Source organism: Protopterus annectens, chromosome 3.part1 (genome assembly GCF_019279795.1).
Source record: "Protopterus annectens isolate FY-2018-M chromosome 3.part1, PAN1.0, whole genome shotgun sequence".
NCBI classification, from domain to species: domain Eukaryota; kingdom Metazoa; phylum Chordata; order Ceratodontiformes; family Protopteridae; genus Protopterus; species Protopterus annectens.
The window spans coordinates 1,874,886,658-1,874,899,194 of record NC_056732.1 but is presented as its reverse complement, the minus strand read 5'-3'; the positions used below and the strand labels follow the sequence as shown (position 1 = coordinate 1,874,899,194).

General features: G+C 40.7%; 1 protein-coding gene across 6 annotated transcripts in view; it reads right to left on the bottom strand.

Annotated features, from left to right (window-relative positions):
- PITPNM2 (phosphatidylinositol transfer protein membrane associated 2) overlaps positions 1-12,537 on the bottom strand; it is a 3,395,372-nt gene that overhangs the window by 2,877,314 nt on the left and 505,521 nt on the right. For all 6 annotated transcript variants that reach the window (XM_044067911.1, XM_044067913.1, XM_044067916.1 and 3 more), the window contains one exon: positions 5,944-6,051. The gene's annotated coding sequence lies outside the window, so the exon portion shown is untranslated. The remainder of the gene's footprint in view (positions 1-5,943; positions 6,052-12,537) is intronic.

The window sequence follows — 12,537 nt, the reverse complement described above, 5'->3', positions numbered from 1 at the left end:
GCTTGTTAATGTTAATATACATGGATGGACTATTTGAATTTTTGCATGCTATTTATAAGAGGGGTTCAGCTGCCTGGACTACTTGGATAAATCCCTTTATACAGCTGGTTGCACTCTTTATGATTAAAAGCACCTCTCTTCTTCTTTTACTTGCATCAGGCGTTTGTGACAAACAGATTGTTTCATTTTCTTTTTATTTTAAGAGGAGGGCTCCCCCAAGATTATATAAATGATTTATTACAAATGGTGCATTAGTTATGCTGTTTAGCTGATCATGTAATTCCTTGTGCTATAAGGAAACGGATCCATGAAAAAGAATGTCATGGACTGGCAGGCCTGACACTTTGGGTAATGACTAGTCTTAAAAGGGTGTTTTTTCCTAAACAATGAATGTTTTGGCTTGCCTGAAACAGTCATGAATTAGTGAATTATTTCTTATGATCACTCAGATGAGTGATAGGAATCCGAAAGATCTTGATTGTGACAATTTTATAATTCTGTTCAACTGTGTTCATTCTGCATGTAAGAAATCATCTTATTCCCTAACTTACAAGAGCTAATACTTTGCAACTGGAAGGTATATCAATAGGCATATCTACTTATTTGTCAGAAATATGCATTATGAATATTAATGGATATGATCTGCTGAATTATATCTAATTAGATTCATGGGTTAGTACTAAGCTAATTGCCCTTGCAAGCCATTTTAAGCCTAGCCAATTATCCCTTGTGAGACTCAAACCCTGCACCTTGTGTTTGTAAGGCAAACACCTTAACCATTAGGCCACCCATTAAGAAGACTTCCCAAGACAGATGTGATTGGAGAAACAAATTAATGTCGCAGGAAGGAACTGTCAGACAGCACCAAAGCCAGGTAGAAGACTGACTGCTAGCCAAAGTAACGGTACAGATGGACATGAAATAAATTGTTTTTAAAGTGATTGTGTGCACAAATTATACAATCTACCATACCCCACAACCTCTTAACATAAGAAATCTGGACAAAGACTAAGGTAATGGGGGCATTGGCCCAAAATAGGGACAGATTTTAAATATTGTTCTTATAAACTTAAAAAGTTGCTAGAATAGTAGTATTTGTGTTAGCATTCGTTTTGTGTAGGATGTGAAGTCTGAAACTCAAAATCTTGTCATTAATTAGTGACTTCACTCTTCAGTGATTTACCAGGAAATCACAAATTTTATGAGGAACAGACCAAAACTGTGAGACAAAAATCTGGTCATTCTACAAAAGTCTGGACATCTGAGAAATAGATATGTCTCCTACTTCTACTGTTTACAAAAATTATTATACACATGGATTTAACTGGTCTATAAAAGGATGGGATACTTATGCAAGCAAAATTTAAGTCATTACAAAGGTTTGAGATTCACTCGTATTTATGAAATATTATTAATATATTATCTAGCAAATGGTCTGGAAAATGGGTCGTACAGCAAATTAAAGTAAGATACAAGGTGAGTGGTTTTGTAAAGATTTTCTATGAGAGTTTGAAGTTCATGTATAACAGTAGTTTTGGGATCTGGTATAAAAATCAGGCATTAGCGAAGAGAGATAATACAGTGGGAAACCAAGACTTTTACAATTTTCCATATACTAATGTTATCAAAACAACGAGATTTTTTACAGGAGAAAACTTGATTATGATAATATTTGATACTCTCTATACGTACGGTATTTAAGTATGGGTGAAGTCGAGTGTGTGTACATTGGTGGGGTGACATTTTACCACGACAGAGTTCTACATAAAAAGAGGCTTGTGTACTCAAGATTGCATTTCACATATTATTGCAAGATACAGTCTTATCGTCTTCAGCATCATTCTTTACTTTGGATTTGTATCAGAGTGTCTCATACCAGGAATATTTAGCCATCAAGAATGCAGTTTGGATCCTGTTTTATCTGTATTTGTGTGTCCTATATCATTAGAGTTTTTGAGTGAATTTGTACTGGGTTCTGTTTAAGTGACTGTAACTGCTTAAGATTAATATCATAGCAGCGTAATTAATAAAGATGATTTTTGTTTAAAAAAAGGAAAAGGGTTTGTATTTACACAGTAAGCATGCAATAAGGAACACAAGGGACTGCAGACTTCAGAGACACAGGATGGGGGAATGACACAACCATCACAATTAGCGTCTTTATTATCCCACCGAAAACATAAAGGCACCATCTGGTGTAAAGTTTGGATTTCTGGAAACCCTGATTTCATGGACACAGAGAGATGATCTGAACTGTTCAGAAGAAAACAAGTGAACATGGTGGGCAGTATGCAGGAGGAGAAACTGTGCAAAGAAGAATTAAAGATACTTCATATGTGTGCACCTCAGGAAAGAAGAGATGACCACATGACAGGAAGTGTTAAACAATTCAAAGGGATGACCAAAGTCACAAAGAAGTACAGTGGTCAGTGCAGGAATAAGACAATACAGAATGATGACAACAGAAGACATATCAGAAAAAACGTAATCAAATATTTTTAAAAGACAGAGGGATCAGTCATGCAAACTGCCTTCCCAGTGATGGGTGGGGTCAAAACAGTGGGCAGAATTCAAACAGCAAGCAATTATTGCACAAGCAGGAAGGAAATCATGTTAACCACGATTTGGAGCATATCCATTTTCTGTCCCTGTCATCATCATTACCCCGGTGTAGGTAAGCCCGCTGGAATAATCAACACAGTCTCATGTGTAACTACACTGTACGTAATAAAAAATATTTTGCAAATATTTCTATCCAGTCTCAGCTATTCCTATACTCACTCACACAAGCGTTACAGGACCTTCCTGCACTCATGTTAAATGTACTTCGAACACTCATTCTTACAACATACCCAAGCATTCTTTGGAAAATGTTTCACCTTTATATTCTGCAGCTCCCCTTCTATATATTCTTCTGTTTTGCTCAATCTGTATTAGGTAAATATGAGTGAAGTGCACGTTACCATCAATGATGAGCGTCACAGATTCCTGTACTTGTTTTATGATTCTGTTTTATGCATCACTAACTCTGGAGCTGTTCTCCCTGGGCCTTCTCTGAAAAGGAGTTTGATGCCCAGGCAGACTTTCTCAGCAAACAAACAAACAAATAAGAAAATGGCCAGATTATTTTTTAAACTGTTTCCCTTACAGCCATCATGCCTTATACCCTCCAAGCTACTCTGTAAGCCTGTCCTTCCCCGGGTATAGGAAGCTTAGACCTAACCATTCCCATGGGGGTGAAAGCTGAGCATGCTGGGAGTCTGAGCCATAGTCTAAATGCTACAGGCCAGAGTTTTATGGATAAGCCTAACGTCACCTGTACAAGCCAAAAACAAGCTAGAAGTTGGCATACAGTTGGCTACCACATATACATACTCAAATGGTCCTGCTCCCTTGTAGACAGCACCTCCAAATGATCTCCTCTCTTTACCAGGGGATTCTACTACATAGAATGTGCCCAGCATGAGCACCCCTCCACTCCTGAAGAGAACAGAATGTGCCCAGCATAAGCACCCCTTCACTCCTGAAGAGAATAGAATGTGCCCAGCATGATCACCCCTCCATTCCTGAAGAGAATAAAATGTGCCCAGCATGAGCACCCCTCCACTCCTGAAGAGAACAGAATGTGCCCAGCATAAGCACCCCTTCACTCCTGAAGAGAATAGAGTGTGCCCAGCATGAGCACCCCCCCTTCCTGAAGAGAATAAAATGTGCCCAGCATGAGCACCCCTCCACTCCTAAAGAGAAAAGAATGTGCCCAGCATGAGCCCCCCTCCATTCCTAAAGAGAATAAAATGTGCCCAGCATGAGCACCCCTCCACTCCTGAAGAGAGAGAAGCAAATCATTCTCCTTCTCACCTGCACCAGATCCAACAAGTGCCTAAGCTAGTAAGTGACCTTAGATCATCTGGGTCAACGTTAAGGCTTTACCCCTCAACTCCACTGGAGCAGGCAATGGAATGAGTAAACTAGGTGGCCAAACAGTCTTTTTCCACTGTCAGAATTTATGTTTTAATCTCTCTGAGCAGGACTAAGATGGTAGCTTCAGCTTGCTTTATGTTGTCCATCATAGGCAATGCTACTATGGAAGACTAAATGCCTGGCTCTGATTACAATTTATTTGAATCTTAGTGGCCACACCATATGATAGCCCTGGCGGTAGACAACTGTCTAGGGGAAGCTGAGTAACATACTTAGGAAAACAGAGATGACTGGACATACGGGAATAGCAAGAAAAAAGTTATGAAACATCTTTTTCAAGTGAAACTTGAAGCAACACTAATAATAAAGTCTCAGTACTCACAGCACAACAAAAGATAATGGTCCAGATTCTGCAAAACCTCTTCCGCACCACAAGGGAGATTTATGATTAAGTGCTAGCAAAAATCACTGACCATAATTCACAAAACAACTTATCTTTCAGCATCACTGGCCAGATACTTAGTCTAAGCTGCATGCAACCTAGCTGGACAGTCAGGCCCAGTTCAGGGGCACAAATGTGTTGCAGATATAGTTCAATATCGCAAATCAAGATACGGCAGTACACCAGTTGGTTTCTATAAAAATACTGCTCAAAAATATGTTCAGTGCAAAGGTAGTGAGTATACAATAACATTATTTTTTGAATAATGAAAAATGTCAACTAACTGCATGCCAAACCTTTCAGTGGCTGACCCCCACCCAATGTCTATGTCAGCTCAAAGTCAGGCTGCTATAGGTAATGGCAAACTGACAAGATGAGGCTATGCTACATCACAGTCTGAGTTAGCATGTCGCGATGAGCTCTCATATCTGATATCAATTATAATTTGCCAGCTATTCCCATTCATCTCCTGAATCAATGACGGGAGGTAGTGTTAGCACACTAGGACATGGCAACAGCCTTTGCCAAGTACCAGCATTCAGTTTGTGAATTCGGACCACAGTCTTAGGTTCAGGAACATTATGTTGCCAGAAGTAACACATAATGAGAGGTAGGAACAGGGAACCTTCAATATAACATGATAGAGAAACCATGTATATGTCTCTGATGAAGAATGCGGACTAAATTTAAACATTTTCCACTCTTTGTACTGTGTACTTCAAAAATAAGATGAAATGATGTATCATTTTACTCTTCTTTCTGATTTCACAGTTCTCTGTCCAGTTCCTTGTTTTGCTCTGTATGTTGGCATTTTCCTCAGCCAAACAAGAATAACATGGTCCCAAATCAAGTGTTTGTTAGATATCTGCTCTCCGAAGTATGTATCTGCCTCAACTGAAGGCCTGTATGCACAGTGGACCCTGGGATGCCACTGGACTGTGGAGAAGTACATCAAATCATCCTTCTGACATGATTATGCAGTTAATCTGCTAATATAACATATAAAATTCCAAACTGCATTGCATGTGACTATGTTAGCAGACACAGGTGTCACTATGTTAGCAGACACAGGTGCTACTATGTTAGCAGGCGCAGGTGTCACTATGTTAGTGGGCGCAGGTGTCACTATGTTAGCAGGCACAGGTGTCACTATGTTAGCAGACACAGGTTTCTTTTCAGTTAAGTGTCAAGTCTGAGATAGTCAATTCACATCACTGCAGAAGGCATAGCATTCCTTACAGGCTTTGTAACACATGAACACAGGGAATGTAAAACAACTGTTAGACTGAAAGAGCAATATCTCCCACGAACAGTCAGGCACATACAGACACACACACACACACACACACACACACACACACACACACACACACACACACACACACACACACACACACACACACACTTTTTGTTACAACCCTGTATCTTATTTACAAGCAATTAAAGATAAGATAAAATTGTCAGTAAAGTAAAAGAGAAGGTAATTGATCAGAACTCATTAGTATGTAACTGATTAGATAACAGTATCTACAAACTATTATGGGTTATCTTAGAAAGTGTATCAAGATTTCAAGACTTACCTTTAACTCTACATTTGCTATATTCTGCTCACTTTAGAACACAGAAACAGCAACATGGCATTACGAACTGGAGCTGACGGGGATTTCTGACTTCAAGACAATAACGTGCTGAAACAGTAAACAGAGAGACAGGTGGGTTTATCGTCTAGATACATTTTTACAGTAAGTTAAAATATCTTAATATCACTGAGCCGTCCCCATTTAAAACAGTCATTAGTGAATGAGCCTTCTCACGAACAGCCCATTTCTCTGGAATAAACTACTAACTGAAACAAGGAATCAACATACTCTTGTGAGTACAAGAAGTCCTTTTCTAAGCACCTCTTCAAGGAAGCTGCTTGTGATGTTTACGGATAAGGGATGGCTGAAAACTGTAAAAATGCTTCTTCTGTCAATTGTTCTTTGTCGTTTAACTCTCCTTACACTTATGTTCTCTTCTTACTGTCTATGCCTCTCTTTGTGAAACGCTACTTTTTTCCACTTCATTTGAGTTTCATGTTTTTCAAGGAAATTTATTTTATTTTTTTAAAAGAAGTAATTTCAGACTATACTGCAATCCATGTAAACTGGTTGTTTTATTTGAAATGTATAAGGACTGTAGAAGATTCAAGTTTATAAAAATGTATAACTGTATATAAACCTTCTAAAAATAGTCAGGATTTTGCAACTATGTAAACATAACACTATCATATCTGAAGTATACAACCTAAGTTTAGTTGCAATGTTTACTGCCTTCCTTGATCTAGGCTTTAAAGGGTCTCTGGACAGTTTCACCTACCTGGTTATCAAACAGTAAATAAATAAATATAGTAGTACTTAGCGAAACAAACAGAATTATAGCAGTGAAATAACCAAGTGGCAGGAAAAGCATAAAAACTTAAATAGTTTATTCACAAGTGGTAAGCGCTTTCGCAATAGCTTCTTCAGACCATTAAGAAACACAAGTTAATAATGCCATCTAAACAGAAAAGTCAACCAATCAAAAAGACTCATTAATTAAGCACTCTAAATATCTTAGAGAGCACTTGCAAATATACACACATATCTAAAATAGCATACGCATATAAAAACAATTGTTAAAAATACGTAAAACTAAAAATCTAAATCTACGCAAAAACTCTCCATTAGCTGATAGTTAACCTCCTAGATTTCAAAATGGGTCTCAGAGAAGCTCTTTCATTGAGATCCATGCCCCTGTCAGCTCTAAGCCTCAAAATCCATGTAGCTTCCTTACTTTCAGTAAGGTTCCTAACATCCCCTTCTCTCATTGTATGTATATTTATATCTAGGAAGATGATTTGGTCCTGTCAGGTATTGCTGAGTCCATGCAGCATAGGTGCTCATATAGTTTTTTTGGTGTAAGCTTAGACATTATTGCTTGTTCCAACTGGAGGGATGGAGGCTGTGAAGGTGCTTATACCTGCTCTCAGGAGATTATAGTCAGCTTTGGAAAAGTTTTTTGTTCGACCCTGGCAAGGGGGGTGGGGGGGCAGAGAAGATGGTGACTTCAAAAGTCATTCCTTTATGGACAGATCTTACCAAGGAGGATGACACTGTAGGGCTGCTACAGTGGCTACTCATGTTGGTTAGTACCAGTTCCAGAACATTTTCACCTCTTGTGGGGGTGTCGACCAGCTGATCCAATGCAATAGCACTGACGAAGTCGAGGAATCTCTGGGCATTCGTGTTTGAGCTAAAATAGGTCTTCCACTCTATGGTTGGGTAGTCACCCAGGATCAGCGTAGAGGGTTAAATCTTGATGGATTCAAGTAAGTCCAGATAGGTGGAGTGGGCCTCCTGAGTCATGGCTGGGGGTCTGCAGCTAGCTATGATTTGAATAGGTGTTTTGTCAATAGTTAACTGCACCTGGAAATCCCTAAATCTCTAGTCTAAATCTCAAAATGCACTCACTCGAGGCACTCCTTAAAATGGAGAACATCGATATCTGTGCAGTGACTGAGACCTGGTTCAAGGCTCCAGAGAGCACCCCTGCACTACCAGGCTATAACTCATGCTACACGTTTTGGCCATGTAACCTGGACCGAAACACCAAAGGTGGAGGTGTGTCCATATTCATTAAGGATATCCACACCTCCAGGCTAGTTGCTCAGCATAATGCATCCGAGGTTATCCAAGATCAACTAACTCTGGGCAAAACTGCAATCCAAATTGTAGCTTGCTACAGATCCCCCACCATGCCCCAGGATTCCCACTCCTCTTTTCTTGATGTACTGGAAAATATTAGGGTTCAACCAAACACCCTAATGGGTGACGTCAACTACCCCACCATTAACTGGGAAAACTACTCATGCACCAACTCCTTAGCTCAACGCTTTATGGAATTCATAAACTCCAATGCCCTGGATCAACTTATCCACACCACCACCAGAGGCAACAATATCCTAGACCTAGTCATTACCAACATGAGTGACTGGTGTTCCACACCTGAAGTCAACTCCTCGTTGGTCCGATCCGACCATAAGCTAATCACCCTTGATATCCACATCCCACCCCACCCCCCATTAAGGAAACCATGATAAAACAATTTCTCCAAAGCCAACTTCATGCTTCTTAAGACAGAAATGGTGAACTTCATGACACCCATGCAGATGGACAATACAGTTACAACTGCTGAATCCTATACATATGCACTCTATAAGCACTTACACGAGTGCATGGATCGTGCTATCCCAAACAGAACCAAGACGCTATCCTCCAAAAAAAGGAAGCCAATCTGGTGGTCCCCTGCCATAAACAAACTGTACAACAGAAGGAAGAAACTGTTGCAAAAGAGAGTAAAATTCCATGAGTGGAGGAGATCCCTCGTCAGTCTCAGTAAGAAGCTGAGATCCCTTATAAGATCCTCCAAAGCTAGCTACGAAAACAAAATCGCCACTGATTCTAAGGACAACCACAAAAGCATTCTATAGCTATGTCAAGAATCTCGATGGCAACACCCAGATCTGCTCTGAGTTACAGCACAATGGCACGAAAATTACAGAACCAACTGATATTGCCAACATCCTGGCAGATAGGTTCAGTGCTAACTTTACCCCCCACCCCCACCCCCTAAAGGGCCCATATCTATACAGGATGAATGCAGAGTCCTTGTAATTACAACTACATAGGTAAAAGCTGCACACTCTAAAGCCAAAAACACAGCATCCATGGGACTGGACAACATCCCAGGCTGTGTTTTGCACGAACTTCAGAACAAACTAGCTCCCCACCTAAGCACCATGTTCAATAATAGCCTCACATCAGGCATTGTGCCCACTGAATGGTGCACAGCAACAGTTATCCCACTCCACAAAGGGGGAGCCTCCACTGATCTCAGGAACTATCGCACTATTAGCCTGACGAGCCTGGTCTGCAAGGCCATGGAACGTATCATTATGGAACTCATAAACAAAGACATTGGTAACCTCCAAACTCTGGATCCCACCCAGTTCGGGTTTGTGAAAGGGAGATCATGCCTCCTGAACCTGATCGACTTCTTTGAGGCAGTCACCAAAGCAGTAGATGAGGGTAAGGTGGTTCACACAGCCTATATTGACCTCGCCAAGACTTTTGACACCATCCCCCATTCTGGAATTATAGCTAAACTCACTAAACTAGGTATAAATCCCTATGTCACAAGATGGGTTGCCAACTGGCTTACTGACAGAACCCACACTGTAAAAGTTGCAGACTCCAAATCTGACCTCAAACCAGTGACAAGTGGAGTACCACAGGGTTCAGTCCTGGGACCTCTCCTGTTTGGTCTCTACATCTCTGAAGTACAGGCTAGCACAGAAGGCCTCTGGCTAACAAAGTTTGCAAATGATTGCAAACTAGGAGCCATAGTCAAGTCCCCAAATGATGTGGACATCCTACAGATGTTGTCAGAGCCATGGCCTCAAGCTCAATGCCAAAAAGTGCAGTGTCATCCCCTTTGGTAAAAACACTGTACCCATGAACTACCACATAGGCAGCAATCTACTTATCACCAAATGTGTGATAAGAGACCTTGGGACCCAGGTGGACAGCAGTCTCTCCTTTGATAGTCACATCGCCACAGTAGTCAGGAAGTCCTTCTATGTGGCACACCTCATCATACAAGGGTTCTCATCCAGGAAAAAAGAGGTCATTGTTCCTCTCTACTCGACACTCATTAGACCCATTATAGAGTACAATGCCCCTTTTGGAATGTACCTCACAAGACATCTGCAGCAGCTGAAAAGGCCACAGAAGTACCTCACAAAGAGGATTACTGGCCTCAAACAAATGCCCTCCACTGACCATCTCCAAAAACTCCAGCTTTACTCTGCAGCATATCTCCTACTCTGAGGTGATCTCTGCCTAACATATAAAGCTATGTCAAACCCAGAGCTGTTGGACATGCTACACCTAAAGAAATCCCAATCCCTCCGAGCTACACGCTCTAGGGACCTAAACTTTGTCACCACAATAAACAGGACATCCTGGAGGGATCGATTCCTGTCCCAGAAACTTCCCATACTCTGGAACAGGCTACCCATCTATGTCAAGCAAAGTTCTTCATTAGCACTCTTCAAGAAAAATCTTGCTGAGTGGATGGGAAATAGGAAATACACCCCATGGATCACTTATGTGTCTCTGCTCAACAGTTGCACAGGAAAACAACTTTCTTAGGTGGCGTAAGCCAGGGAACCTTGTTAGCTAGGCTTACTTAGGCCCTTGGGATGATAGCCTAGTACCTACCTATGAACCTATGGAGTGTCTTCTGTGTGTTATACTGTTTGACCAGCCTGGAGGTATGTATGTCTTTCATAAATATTGAAACTCCACCTCCTTTGGCTTTGTAGCCCTCTGTTTGGGGTCTGAAAATATGGCAGGACAAGTAACCTGGTATGGCTGGGGTGTTCAATGCAGCTATGAACCAAGTTTCAGTGACTGCACAAATGTCAGCATCTTCCAGGGTGAAGAATGCTTGCAATGAGTGCAATTTCATGTTAAGACTCCTATCATTTAGCAGCATGACCTTAAAATTTTGTTTAGAAGAATTTTTCACATTGATAATTTTCCCCTCATGACTGTGCCTAAAAAGGCACTATGGGGGAGGCAAGAGGCTTTGCCAGAAGCCTAAAGCCAGGCGAGACAGATGAAGACCATCTCTGGCAAAGCATTGTGGTCTGTCAATCATGTCCTCCCAGGCTGTCAAGTACTGAATCCCCTTGGAATGACACCAGAAACTAAGCCTATTGTTAAAGTCAATCATTTTCTGTTTGTACTGAGGCATCATTCTGGGTGACAGTAGGATGCTGCTTAAGGCTACAGACATACATGCCTGGGACACATATTCAGCTAGCTCAATCGTGTCTCTCTTAATATAGTCCAGAGAGGTATGTCTCAGGTATGTCTCAAGTCATTCACAGCAACATGGACTATGACAGAGTCATAAAAGTACCTGTTATTGAGAGACTTCAGTGCGTGAGTGATATGGTGGATTTTAGCACCTGACAAGCAACTTACCGTGACTTTTTCCTTGTCTAGCCTGGTGAGGGGCATATCTGTGTGTCTCACGATAGAGTCTTCTATGACTAGTATGTTGGGTTTGTGGCTGGGCCTTAGAGGCTGTGAGACGCAGGCATGTGCACTATGTGTGGTGCTTGGTGCAGTGGGTTGTGAAGTGCACGTGTGCTTTTGCCTCAGAGGTCTCTTTTGTTTAGGTATGTTTTTTGTTGAGAACATCCACATATGTAGGAATGTACTGTACAAGTGTGGCTGGTGTTAGAGGTTTAATTAATCTAGGTCTTTCTTTTAGTGTGTCCCTTTGACGGCCACCTTTCTCAATAAGTACCCAATTTTTTACTAGTATATTTCTATTTGTTCCAGAATCACTAGTATAAATGTAATAAAACTAGAGGTACAAGTTACTTTATCTGTGTTATGTCCCCATGTATCTCTGCCTCATTTTTTCATTATTTAATATCTGCTGAAGATGGCCACTTTTTCTTTTATGGGAAAGCTGTCCAACTAGTTCTGTCAACAATCTGTCTGGGTAGCCCGTAGCATTAAACATTCCTTTCAAGTTGTCACATTCTGTTTGAAACTCTTCATCTGATGTGACCATCCTGGCTGCATGGACCAGTTGTCCCTTGACAACTGATCTCTTTTAATGGGCAGGATGTGCACTGCCATCATGCAAAAGAAAGCAGGAACAGATTTCCTTCCTATATATTTTAAAAATAAATGTTTCGGCTTATTGAGCTTTACATGTTTACATCTAAATAAGAAATAACAGCATTGTCATACGTAAAGGTCAAAAAATCAGTAGTGTCATTTAAATAATTAACATATATATATATATATATATATATATATACACACATATATGGGTCCACGTCAAAATCCTGACTCTCAAAATCTCTAAATTCAAAATACTGAGATCAAAATCTCTAAAGTTCAAAATCCTGAAAACACACAGGATGCCAACACTTATTATATTCCTGCACAAGTACATACAGAAACAAATAAAACACAAACCGTATTACTCTTCTCCAAGTATAAGAGTTAGTTTGGTGTAGTGAAGTGCAGTCTCGGAGATGATGTATTTAAGTAGCATGGGGTGAG